A 12,706-nucleotide genomic window follows, 5' to 3' on the forward strand; every position below is an offset into this window, starting at 1 on the left:
CCAGCCCAGGTAATAAAGTGAGACTCTTATCTCTAATTAACCACCAGAAAATTGGAAGTGGAGCGGTGACTAAGTGATAGAGCTCCAGCCTTGAACTGAAGAGCTCAGGATCAGCGCCCAGGCCCAGAATTTCAAGCCCCATGACCCACCAAAAAAAAAAAATCTGCCAGAGTTCATAGAGTAATTGGAGATTGGATAAAATGGCTACCGTGGCTTATGTGAGAAAGGCAAAAGTGAACAAACCTAGATCTTAGCGGAGAGAATTTGGGTAAAATAGTAGTAACCAGAGGTTACTTTTTATTTATTATTACAGAGGCCATGGTGTAGAAGCCTTGAACCCTTTTAGGGACAGAAATGTATATAAAACATAGAAGAAATACTTTCATAGTAAAGCCAAATGTCCTTCAAACATGTGCTCTGTCCTGATCCATTCTTGGGGATGTCAAAAATTCTTTTTTGACTTGGGAATTGAACAAACAGCAGGATTTTTTTGTGGAAGATGATTTCCATGTGAGATTAACAGAAAGTTAAATAAAACACCCAGGTTCCTTTCATGACTGTGATTCTAACAATATTAAGGCGAATATTTTTCCAGTTCCCTGACAGTTCTCTCCCTCGATTTTATGAAATTGCAAGCCTTATTTCATGATTCTTTGATATGCTCTATTCAGTATCCAGAATCTTTGTCAAAGCAGCAAAACCAGACAGTTCTTCTTGACCACAAATATTTCCTTTTTCTGAACAGAAATGTACTCACAAAACTAAACACCAAACACTAGATTTACATGCAGAATTGAATATTTATGAGGCTTATTGTAGCCGAACTCAGAACAGATTGTTCGTACAATTTAATTCTCAGGAAAAACTTTTTACTTAAAAGGAAAATGATGAAGACTCCGTGAGCTGAATGACCATATCCGGGTCCCGCCGCCGCGGTGCCTCAGCCATGCTCATTCAGTCCGGCTGGGGGTGGTGTGATTCCCACCGAGATGGCGGCTGTGGGGCGGTAGGCTCCTTGGTTCCTCTCCACCGGGACCGGGTTCGGCTTACTCTGGCGGCCCCCTGACCCACGAGCTGGCGTCGGGCAGTGGCGGTGCCCCAGGGGGCGACGACGAGGACCAGCAGAACCTTTGGTCCTGCATCCTCAGCGAGGTCTGCACGTGCTCGTGCTCCAAGCTCCCGGCGGGAAAGAACGTGCTTCTGCTGGGTGAAGATGGAGCTGGAAAACCAAGCTTAATAAGAAAAATTCAGGGACTAGAAGAATACAAGAAAGGAGGAGGATTGGAATATTTGTACTGACATGTGCACGATGAAGGTAGGGACGATCAAACAAGATGTCATGTGTGGATCTTAGATGGAGACCTGTATCACAAAGTGCTCCTTACATGTCCACTGGATGCCATTTCTCTAAAGGACACTCTGGTTATGCTGGTCGTCGATGTGTCAACGCCGTGGACTGCTTTGGATTCTTTACAGAAATGGGCACGTGTTGTGAGAGAGCACGTTGATAAGTTGAAAATTCCTCCTGAAGAGATGAAAGAAATGGAACAAAAGTTGATTAGAGACTTTCAGGAATACACAGAACCAGGAGAAGACTTTCCAGCTTCTCCTCAGAGAAGAAACACTGCAGCACAGGAAGACAGAGATGACAGCATCGTTTTACCTCTGGGTGCGGACACACTTACACATAACCTGGGCATTCCGGTGCTAGTCGTTTGCACCAAGTGTGATGCCATTAGTATATTGGAGAAAGAACATGACTACAGAGATGAACATTTTGATTTTATCCAGTCACACATCCGGAAGTTTTGTGTACAATATGGCACAGCACTTATTTACACTTCAGTAAAAGAAAACAAAAATATAGACTTAGTGTATAAATACATTGTTCAAAAACTCTATGGATTTCCCTATAAGATTCCTGCTGTTGTTGTGGAAAAGGATGCAGTATTTATTCCAGCAGGGTGGGATAATGATAAGAAAATAGGAATATTACATGAGAATTTTCAAACACTGAAAGTAGAAGATAATTTTGAAGACATCGTAACTAAACCACCTGTCCGAAAGTTTGTACATGAGAAAGAAATCATGGCAGAAGATGACCAAGTGTTTCTTATGAAGTTACAGTCTCTTTTAGCAAAGCAGCCACCAACTACAGCTGGAAGGCCTGTGGATGCATCACCAAGAGTCCCTGGAGGCTCCCCTCGGACACCAAACAGATCTGTGTCATCCAATGTTGCCAGTGTGTCACCTATCCCTGCTGGCTCAAAAAAAATTGATCCAAATATGAAAGCTGGAGCTACCAGCGAGGGTGTCCTGGCGAACTTCTTCAATAGCCTGCTGAGTAAAAAGACTGGCTCTCCTGGGGGCCCTGGTGTTGGTGGTGGAAGTCCTGAGGCTGGAGGTGGAAGCAGCGCTCTTCCACCATCTGCCAAAAAGTCAGGTCAGAAGCCTGTCTTATCAGACGTTCACGCGGAACTAGACAGAATTACATGGAAACCAGTTCCAGTTTCTCCCACATCACCCACATCTCCTACAGAAGGAGAAGCTTCTTGAAGATACCAAATAAAGCCATGTACTCAGTTTTCTGGGATAATGTAAACTTGCCTCTGCCTTTTCTTTAAAGGTGGAATTAGGGAGCTGGAGTGCTTTACAGACAATTAAGTTTATGTCTCTCTTTTTTTTTGTGGCTACCCATTTTTGTAAAAGGAGCTATACAAAGAAATCTTATTCTGCATTATGTGGAATTATTATTTGCATTGCCATTTTGCATAAGGAAATAATTTGGGATTTTGAAAATGTCCGAATTTATAGACCTAAAATAGAACCATGTGATCATATTCTAAAGGTTATATAAACCATACACAGGGGCTTGGGAAGGGCAGAAAATATATAGTTTGGGCATTTGACTGACTTGGAAGTCCAAACTTGTTTTAGTTAAGACTATTAAAATCATTTTTAAAAAATAATTGTGTCTTTTGCTGAAAAAGAAAAAGTGATCAATTGTCAGATTTTGCACACCAACATAAATGTACATCGGGAAATACTGAGGAAACTTATCAGATAGTGTGTGGCAAACTAGTCATTGTCTCTAATCAGAAATCATCAAAATATGATTTAGGTTTATTGGCCAAAACATTTCTTTAACTTCGAAGGAAAGAAAGCACACTGCCTAAATGTGTAAAAGAAAAATGCAGAGGTTATAAAAATGTAAAGAGATAACAGTCTTTGGATTTGTCTATACATATATATCTATATATATGGCTCTGCCTTAATATACTCCTTTTTTTGTTTGTGACTTTCAACTGTAATCAGTTAATAAAGTATTTATTCTCTGCAAAAAAAAAGAAAAATGATGAAATTATGTGATTTTTTTCCCTAACTGTAAGACAAATTCCCTAACCTCTACAGACTAGAAATCCCTAATTTTTTTTTACAATGGGGCATCTGCCTTTGAAAAAAAAATATAATAAGGTGCCACATATATATATACATACATAATAGATACATATGTATTTATACATTGCATACATATATACATACTTTTTCTTTGCCAGTCCTGGGCTTGAGCTCAGGGCCTGAGCACTGTCCTTGGACTTTCTCAAGGATAGAGCTCTGCCACTTGAGCCTCAGCACCACTTTTGGCTTTTTTCTATGTATGTGGTACCGAGGAATCGAACCCGGGTCTTCATGTATGCTAGGCAAGCACTTTAGCCACTAGGCCAAACTCCCAGCCCATATATATACATACATTTTTACTGCCTTTCAAGAAATGATAATATCATTACATTTTCTTCTGAAAATGTGTGTTTAAAAATGTACTTGTGGAGCTGGGAGTTTTGCCTAGTGGTAGAGTGCTTGCCTAGCATGCACCAAAGACCTGGGTTTCGATTCCTTGGTACGACATATATAGAAAAGCCAGAAGTGCAGAAGTGGTGTTGTGGTTCCAGTGGTAGAGAACTAGCCTTGAGGAAAGCCCAAGGACAGTGCTCAGGCCCTGAATACAAGCCCTAAGACTGGCAAAAAAAAAGAAAAGAAAAAAAGAAAAAGCCAGAAGTGGTGCTGTGGCTCAAGTGGTAAAGCTCTAACCTTGAGAAAGCCCAAGGGCAGTGCTTAGGCCTTAAGTTAAAGTCAGGACAGTCAAAGCAAAAACAATATGTGTCTGTGTGTGTGTGTGTGTGTGTGTGTGTGTGTGTGTGTGTGTGTACATATATTTTTTTTTCTCTGTCTCTTTCAGGAATAGCATTACGTAATTTGTTTTCATAGTTGGTTTCTTTTCTTCTTTCTTTTTTTTTAACCCAGAGGCAATGTAATGTTCTTAACAATTTTTCTCAGGGAAAAGTAAAGTTCATCTCCTTACAGACTACTAGATAAAGCAGAATTGAAAATACCAAGGATTTAGTCAGAATAAAGAATAGAGTCCTTGACCTGTTGATCTTTTTCTGGTTAGTACCCATTCTATATTGTTGCTCGCATGCCTGTAGCCTTCTCTTATTTATTTTCTTTCTTTTGCCAGTCCTGGGGCTTAAACTCAGGGCCTGAGCACTATCCTTGGACTTTCCTTTCATAAAGCTAGAGCTCTACCATTTGAGGCATGGCACCACTTCCAGCTTTTTCTATGCATGTGGTGTGGAGGAATCAAACCCTGGTCTTCATGCATGCTAGGCAAGCATTCTTTCACTAGGCCAAACTCCTGGCCCTGTACCCTTCTCTTCTATATCATAGAAGGGATGGGCAATTGCTATGGCTTCCCAATTCTTTGAATTCATTATGATAGTCACATAATCTCCCCAGTAACAACATCCTATTCTTCCTCCTCCTCCTCTTATTCTTCCTCCTCATCATATTTTAAGGTAGAGGTTAGATTACAGATAACAAACACTTTTTAAGATGCATCTAGAGCTATTTGGAAAAGGAGGTAAATGTCTTTAGTATTCAGCTCATGTATCATGACTTTGTGGGATGAGCTTATTGCTATTTATCCCTGTGGAAATTGAGACTGCAGAGGAGCATATACATAGATTTCAGGCAGGTTTTTCTGGAGTATAGTCCTAACTTACAGTGGTGCCCTGTATGTTATACCCACAGAGGATAGAAGAACTCACTAGAAACTGAGGCAACTGTGTTGGGAGGAGTTGAGAAGAAGACACAACACAGTGCTTATTTCCTTGGTTGATTTGAATATTTTCACATCTTACCTTCCAGACCATAGAGACTCCATTGTAAAGGAGAACACATAGACAGAAGGCAGATAATGAATCACTACTGTATACAAGTACAGCCTTACTCAGTATGGGGCTCATACATGGAACCCTAGCAACTCAGGAGGCTGAGATCTGAGGATCATAGTTCAAAGGCAGCCCTGGTAGGAAAATCCAAGAAACTTTTTTTAATGTCCAATTAACTACCCAAAAGCTGGAAGTAGAGCTGTGATTATAGACGGAAAGAAGAGTCTCACAGACTTTTCCTGCCCTGGCTGACTTACAACTGCAATCTTCAGATCTCAACGTCCTGAGTAGCTAGGATTACAGGCGTGAACCACCAGCACCTGGTTAATTCTATTTCTTTTTCCCAAGTGAGAGGCATCTCTCTTCCAGGTCTGGGTTGCTCCAAGCTGAGAGAGGTAGAGGCAACTCTTTCCTCTGCTTCCTCAAATTGTTGTTTCGTTTTGTTTTTCATCATGTTATACTATGGGCTGTGGCTCAAGGAACAAAGCCTTTGAGGCCTCAAGTGTGAGAGGCCTTGAGCCCGACAGGCGGGAAGAAGTAAATTTAGGCCTATGGGCCTCATCTGTTTCCTTCACTCCTGTGAAGGTAGTTTGCTACATGGACAGCTGTTCTTTTAGGCAACTTTGGAGGAATAATGACTGAACAACATTACACAGCCAGTAATTTCATACTTAAATAGCCAACACTATATTCCACACAGTCATGTATTTTGGGGGGGTGGGATCAAAGTCCTCTTTGGAGGAGGTGGTCCTGGGGCTAGGCATTGTCTCTGAGCTTTTATGATAAAGTCAGTGCTCTACCACTTGCGCCCCAGCTTCACTTCTGACTTTTGGCTCATTAATTGGAGAAAAGAGTCTCACAGACTTTTCTGCCCAAGATGACTTCAAACCAGTCTTTGGAGCTCAGCCTCTTGATACTAGGGTGACAGGCGTCAGTCCCCCGCTCCCAGCTCTTGTTTTGAGTCTTCAAGCAATTATTCAATATATAGAGTTGAAAACATTTATTACAGATTAAATTTACACTTGATTAAATAATGTTCATCTCTTCTATCTTGAACTGATGGAAATGTATTACAGGAGAAATGTGTTCATTTATGATAAGCAGAACTTAGTATTAATTTACTTATTTGCTTCAAAGAAATGATCCACATATCTTTAGATACCGTCATAATCACTATTCTGCATTTTTACATCCTCAATAGAGAGCTGATATGATGCTGTTCCCTTATTCCCTGAACAAAATTGGAATCATATTTGAACTCCACAGAGGTCTGCACTCATTAGCTCTCTGTTCTTGGGGCAAGATTCTTGACTTCTTTGAGCTTGCATTTCATCATCTGTAATGTGAAGGTAATATTTACTTTGCAGTGATTAAATAATTATGTAGATTACACATGTATACACAAATTATATAAATTTAATAATCTATTAAGGAAAATTCTTAGAACGCAGAGACATAATGACATTAAGTAAATGTTATAGTATTTCAAATTTTGCATTTTATCACCTAATTATTTTTCTCACCTAATTTGTCTAGGCAGGTTGAAAAATATTATGGCAAATGAATGTAGTCTATTTTTCTTTAGGAGAAACACACCTGTATATCTGAGAGCAACAATCCACAGAAGAATTTCAATAACATTTGTTGACAGAGAACACTTATAGATACAAAACTCAAATGAGCTAGGTGTCAGTAACTCATGCCCGGAATTCTAGCCCTTTAGGAGGCTGAGGTCTGAGGACCCTGGGTGGGAAAATCTGTGAAACTCTTATCCTCATTAACCAACAAAAAGCCACTGGAGCTGTGGCTCAAGTGGTAGAGTACTTGCCTTGATCAAATATACCTTAGGAACAGAGCCTAACTCCTATGTTCAAGCCCTAAGAGAGACAAAATAATAATAATAACAAGAAGAAAGAAAAAGAAGAAGAAGAAGAAGAAGAAGAAGAAGAAGAAGAAGAAGAAGAAGAAGAAGAAGAAGAGGAAGAAGAAGAGGAAGAGGAAGAGGAAGAGGAAGAGGAAGAGGAAGAAGAAGAGGAAGAAGAAGAAGAAGAAGAAGAAGAAGAAGAAGAAGAAGAAGAAGAAGAAGAAGAAGAAGAAAGGAATAGCAAAAACAGAAATAAAAAGCCATTGGATAAGAATGTGTCCCAGGAAGTCATCTAGGAAAATGCTATAGCCTCTCTGACTTACACTGCTCATTGCCTTCCATTTCATACACTTTCTAATGTCTGTATTTGAATTAGGAAAACATGTTTTGGTTTTGTTTTGTTTCTTTGTTTTGTGTTTTGTCTTTATGAGTGTGTGTGCCAGTCCTGGGGCTTGAATTCAGAGCCTGAGTGCTGTCTCTGAGCTTCTTTGCGCTCAAGTCTGGTGCTCCAGCACTTAAGCCACAGATCCACTTCCTGCTCTTCGGTGATTAATTGGAGAGAAGAGTCACAGGGACTTTCCTGTCCAGACTGACTTCAAACAGTGATCCTCAGATCTCAGCCTCCTGTGTAACTAGGATGGAAATTGTGAACCAGCAGCACCTAGTTTCCTTTTAACTTTGATATCCAGAATCCATTACATTGGCCTAATGTGATGGTTAGATAGAAGCCCACTGAAATATGAACAAAGACGACTACATTTCAGTCCCCGATGTTAACCAAATCGTTATTTTAAGTTTAACATGCAAAATTAGTTATGGAAGTAGAAGGCTTTTCTTTCATACTTTTTAATTAGCACCTTAATATTAAAGGAGGTTTCATTTTGCCATGTCCATACATGCATACAATGTACCTCAGTCTCATCTTCTCTGTTACTCTCTCTCTCTTCCATCCCCTCTTCCCCATTTATCAAAGAAATAGAAGTTCTGGGGCCAGGAGTTTGGCCTAGTGGTAGAGTGCTTGCCCAGCATGCATGAAGACCCGGGTTCAATTCCTTGGTACCACATACTTAGAAAAAGCCAGAAATGGTGCTGAGGCTCAAGTGGTACAGTTCTAGCCTTGAGAAAAAAATCCAAGGACAGTCTTCAGGCCTTGAGCTCAAGCCCAGGATTGGCAAAAAAAAAAAAAAACAAAGAAAGAAAGAAATAGAAGTTCTAATTGCATGTTGAAGATTATTCTTCCGTATGAATATAACAAATGATATAATACTTCCATTGATTTCCAGTAACTTGAAAAAATACAAGTAGAAATTTATTATGCCTATGGTCCCTATTATTATTTTAATTCTTAACCTCTATTGTTTTTATAATTTTATGCATTCAAATATTCTACCAAAAATGAATAAGGTGAAAATATTGAATATTTCTATTAATAAATTTTAAGCTTCTGTATATTTATTTAGGATATAGACATATATGATCTTATAATTAGAAATATAAATAGATGCCTACAAATATACACATAATTCACATATATGTGAATATTTACAAAAGTAAACATCTGTGAATTTCAAAAAATATTCACAAATACCATTTAGAAACCTGGACATTGGCTGGTCATTTTGGCTCACGCCTGTAATCCTAGATTCTCAGGAGGCTGAGATCTGAGGATCACAGTTCAAAGTCATCCCGGGCACTAAAACTTCCAGAGACTCTTATCTCCAATTATCCACCAGAAAACTGAAAGTGGAGCTGAGGCTCAGTAGCCTTGAGCTAAAGAGCCCAGGGACAGCGCCCAGGCCCAGAGTTCAAATCCCATGACTGACAGCAGTGAGTCACATCTGTAATCCTAGCTACTCAAATAGTCTAAGATCCAAGAATCATCACATGAAGCCAGCCTAGGAAGAAAAGTCTATAAGACTCTTAACTCCAATTAACTAACAAAAAGCTAGAAGAGGAACTGTGGTAGAACACTCGCCTCGATCACAAAAGCTCAGGAATAGCACACAGGTTCTGAATTCAAACCCAAGAACATCTCAAAAGAGAAGCAAGCAAGCAAGAAAGAAAGAAGAGAGGGGGAAGGGAGGGAGAGAGAGAGGAAAGAAGGAAGGGAGGGAGGGAGGCAGGGAGGGAGAAAGAAAGAAAAGAAACAAAAACAAAAGCATACCACCCCTAGAATACAGAAATTAAATCAGGGGTTCTGACTGTCCCTGAGAAGAGAGATTGTACAATGGAGAAACCCTAGAGATTTAGCCAGTGACAATATTGGATACTGTGTGATCTGACTCCTTGCCAAAATTTCTCTTTAGAAAAAATAACTAAATTCTCAAAATCTTACTGAGCTCTGAGGATCTCAGTTCAAAACCAGCCCAGGGAAGGGAAAGTCTGCAAGACTCTTACCTCCAATAAGGTACCAAAAATGCCGGAAGTGGTGCTGTGGCTCCACTAGAACTCCGGTAGAGCACTAGGCTTGAGCAAAAGAAGCTTAGAGACAATAGCCAGGCTCCGAGTTCAAGCCCCAAGACCAGCAAAACAACACAAAAGAAAAGAAAAAAAGAAAGGAAGAGAGAAAAGAAAGCACTTATGTTAAGACTTTATTTTTTTAACAGTTTAAGAATATATTTGAATCACAAAAAAAACCAACAAACCAAAAAGGTATTACATAAGGAAAATAATGTAACAAATTCATGTTAAGTACCTAGTATGAGCATGCGCTTAACATCTAAAGCAAAAAAAGGTAACATTGGTACTAATATATATATATAATATTTGACAAGTGTGTATTAAAGTATCTCTAATATAAAACATTTAAAATGTGGAGAATATTTTTTCAAGATACAGAAAATAATTAAGATAGAATACCCACAGTTTTTATAAAACCATGCCTGCAAAGGCAAGAGAATTCATCTGAGCTCTTATGGGCAGATGCTCAGAAGCTGTGAGACAGTTCACCAGCAGACCCCGCCCACCTCCACATGGCTTGACTGGGTTCTGACTGGAACAAACTCAGAGGGACAATCTCACCTCCCTATCTTCTGCTGTGTCCCACACACAACGCGCCTAATTGAGGATTTAAAACACCAACACTGCGTGTATCAAAGTCACTGCCTTGCTTTTATTATTGCTTTTCTTTTTTAAATGCACTATATTTAGAAAACGGTTACTATAAAAATAGTGCTCTGGATAATGTGAAACTCCCAAATCCACGTGCTCCTTCACTCATAAGCGAGCCCAGAAGCTGTGACTTGAAAAGAACACGAACGTAAAAAGCTGATAAACTTAAAGATTATAAAATTGGTTTATTGCAAAAGAAGTTCAAGAATAACCAGTTAAATTCTTATCCCCATGCTACCAACACAAGCAAGAGGCGTTAACCAGGTTTATGTCAGGAACCAAGACGCACAAAGAAAGCCTGCACAGAGAAGGCTGTTATAGGGAGGGAGGGAGGGAGGGAAAGAGGGACCCTCAGGCCTCCATGTGGGCACAGAAAGCAGGACAAGAGCAGCACCAGAGCCGGTGCCCGTGCTGCGAAACACTGAGGTATAACCAGGCAGGGGTAAAGGAGGGGAGCTCTGTGGGTGCTACCGGAGAGATTGAAATTTTAGGAACAACTGCCTTTAGCGACAGAGGATACAAGGTTCTTTACTGAAGAGAAACAAGTTCATCAAGTTTTCTCCTTGTCCCAGGAACTCTCCACAGCCCACTCCGCCTCCCGCCTCCCCCTCTGCTAAAGCTACTGTGCGGATAGAGAAGATGCAGTGGTAGTCTGTGGCTTCCTGAAGGGAAGCCCTTCTTCTAGCCTCAAACTCCGTGCCACCCACAGTCTGCTTTGTATTGTAGGTAGAATTTCATTACTGTTCTAAAATCCTCTGCACAACGGCCATTTCTTTTCAGCATTGACTCTTTTGGCTATTTTTAAAAATAAATCCCTTACAGTCAATTACTATGAAAGATCAACTCACCAATCATACATAATACCGGGATTGCATCTTCTGAACACTCTAAGTACTTAAAAGTTCTTCCACCCCTCTAAATCAAAGGGCCGAAATACTTAACATTTTTGTAATTAAAAAAAAAAAGAAGGAAAAGAAAATCTACCTTCCTAAGCTGAGGCTTTTATCGGCTTTAGCTAGGAAAAAGAGATTTTTGTCTGCGAAAAACCCTTGAAAATAAGGGCTTCTACTAGAAGCCCTACTTAAATCACAGAGGCTGGTACCATTATAATTCACAAACAACTATCATCTCATAGCTTATAGTGAAGAGTTAATTCATGCTCACTTAGTTCCTTTAAAACTACTCTTTGGAAACCATTCCTATTCCTGTAGACATACTCTAGTTACAGCTCTTTTCATAAAAATAAAGACATGGACATGCTTACTTTGCTAAATTTAACTCCCAACATACACTGGTTACCCTGACCCCTCCCCAGCTGCCTTGCCACACCATGGCACCCTATGCTTGGCTCCAGGCCCAGTCTCGCCAGACAGGGCATGTTGGTCTCAGCCATCAATCCACATGCTCGTCCCAAATGGAGGCCCAAAGATGAGCGTTGACTTCTGCACCTGAGGCAGCGGTGACCTTCCTGAGCTCAGCCTGTCTTGGCACCATGAGCCTCCCGTCAAGACTCAGCACTAGCCTGGAGGGGGAGAAGAAAGCTGTTTCTGGCTTGCTCCTTGCCAATTCATGGGTGGGTATGAGATGCCTCTCAGCGCCAAGCACAGCAGTGGCCCCACAGAGTTTGCTTGCCTCAGACCCTGCCCAGACCCGACCTCTACTATGGCAACTACCGCCATGGGATCTACGTACAGAGACTCAAAACTCAGTTTAAAAAGTAACTTGGAAAGTAGGCAACCCTAAAAAAAGATTAAAAAAAAAGACACATTCTGCTCTGGCACTGTTATAAACATGGTGTGTTCAAGAAATACAGATTTAACCGAAAGAACTACAGCTACAACTATAAACAGACTCACTGGTCATCTGTGTAGATTCTGACAGAAACAACCAGCCATCCACTACAACATCAACCAAAAAAAACCCCCAAACACCCACAAAAATATCCACCCAGACCTGTACTAGAGTATGTGGCGATAATTAATGTACTGCTATGGGAATTGTCTCATGCCTTATAAGCTCCTACGATAAAAATCAAGGTCACTATGTGATTAAGAGTAACAAACACTAGAAGAAGAACAGTGACGGTGGCGGCGCCGGCAGCCTGGGCCCGGCTAAGTCTCTCCTCGAATCCGCACAGAAAACAGCACAGCAGAGGCCATGTCTGGCTTGTCGGGCCCATCTTGCGTCCCCTCGCTGGCCGCTGGAGACATGGCTTCCTGGACAGGTCGGTGCCGTGATGGACGCCTGTCGCTGGACACAACGCTGTCGCTGGACACGACGCTGTCGCTGGCAGGTCTGCAGACTCGATGGGCACGACGGGCCCAGGAATGGTGTCCGCCCGTCAGTCGCTCTTCCGGCCCCCACACCAACAGTAGGAACAGTAACGAAAGAAACACACAGGTGTCTGTGGCGTGTCTCTGATGGCTGAGGGGAAGCCGGCGATCTGTGGGCAGCAGCAGCAGCGACGGGGGGGTGGGGGGGGGGGAGGGGGGCCGCAGGGTCG

General features: G+C 41.2%; 1 pseudogene; it reads left to right on the forward strand.

The window, feature by feature from the left end:
- Nucleotides 1–989: 989 nt before the first annotated feature.
- On the forward strand, nucleotides 990–2,680 carry LOC150066372 (cytoplasmic dynein 1 light intermediate chain 1 pseudogene; annotated as a pseudogene).
- The last annotated feature ends 10,026 nt before the right edge of the window (nucleotides 2,681–12,706 follow it).

Source organism: Megascapheus bottae, chromosome 2 (assembly GCF_031878675.1).
Source record: "Megascapheus bottae isolate mThoBot1 chromosome 2, mThoBot2.hap1, whole genome shotgun sequence".
Lineage (NCBI taxonomy): Eukaryota > Metazoa > Chordata > Mammalia > Rodentia > Geomyidae > Megascapheus > Megascapheus bottae.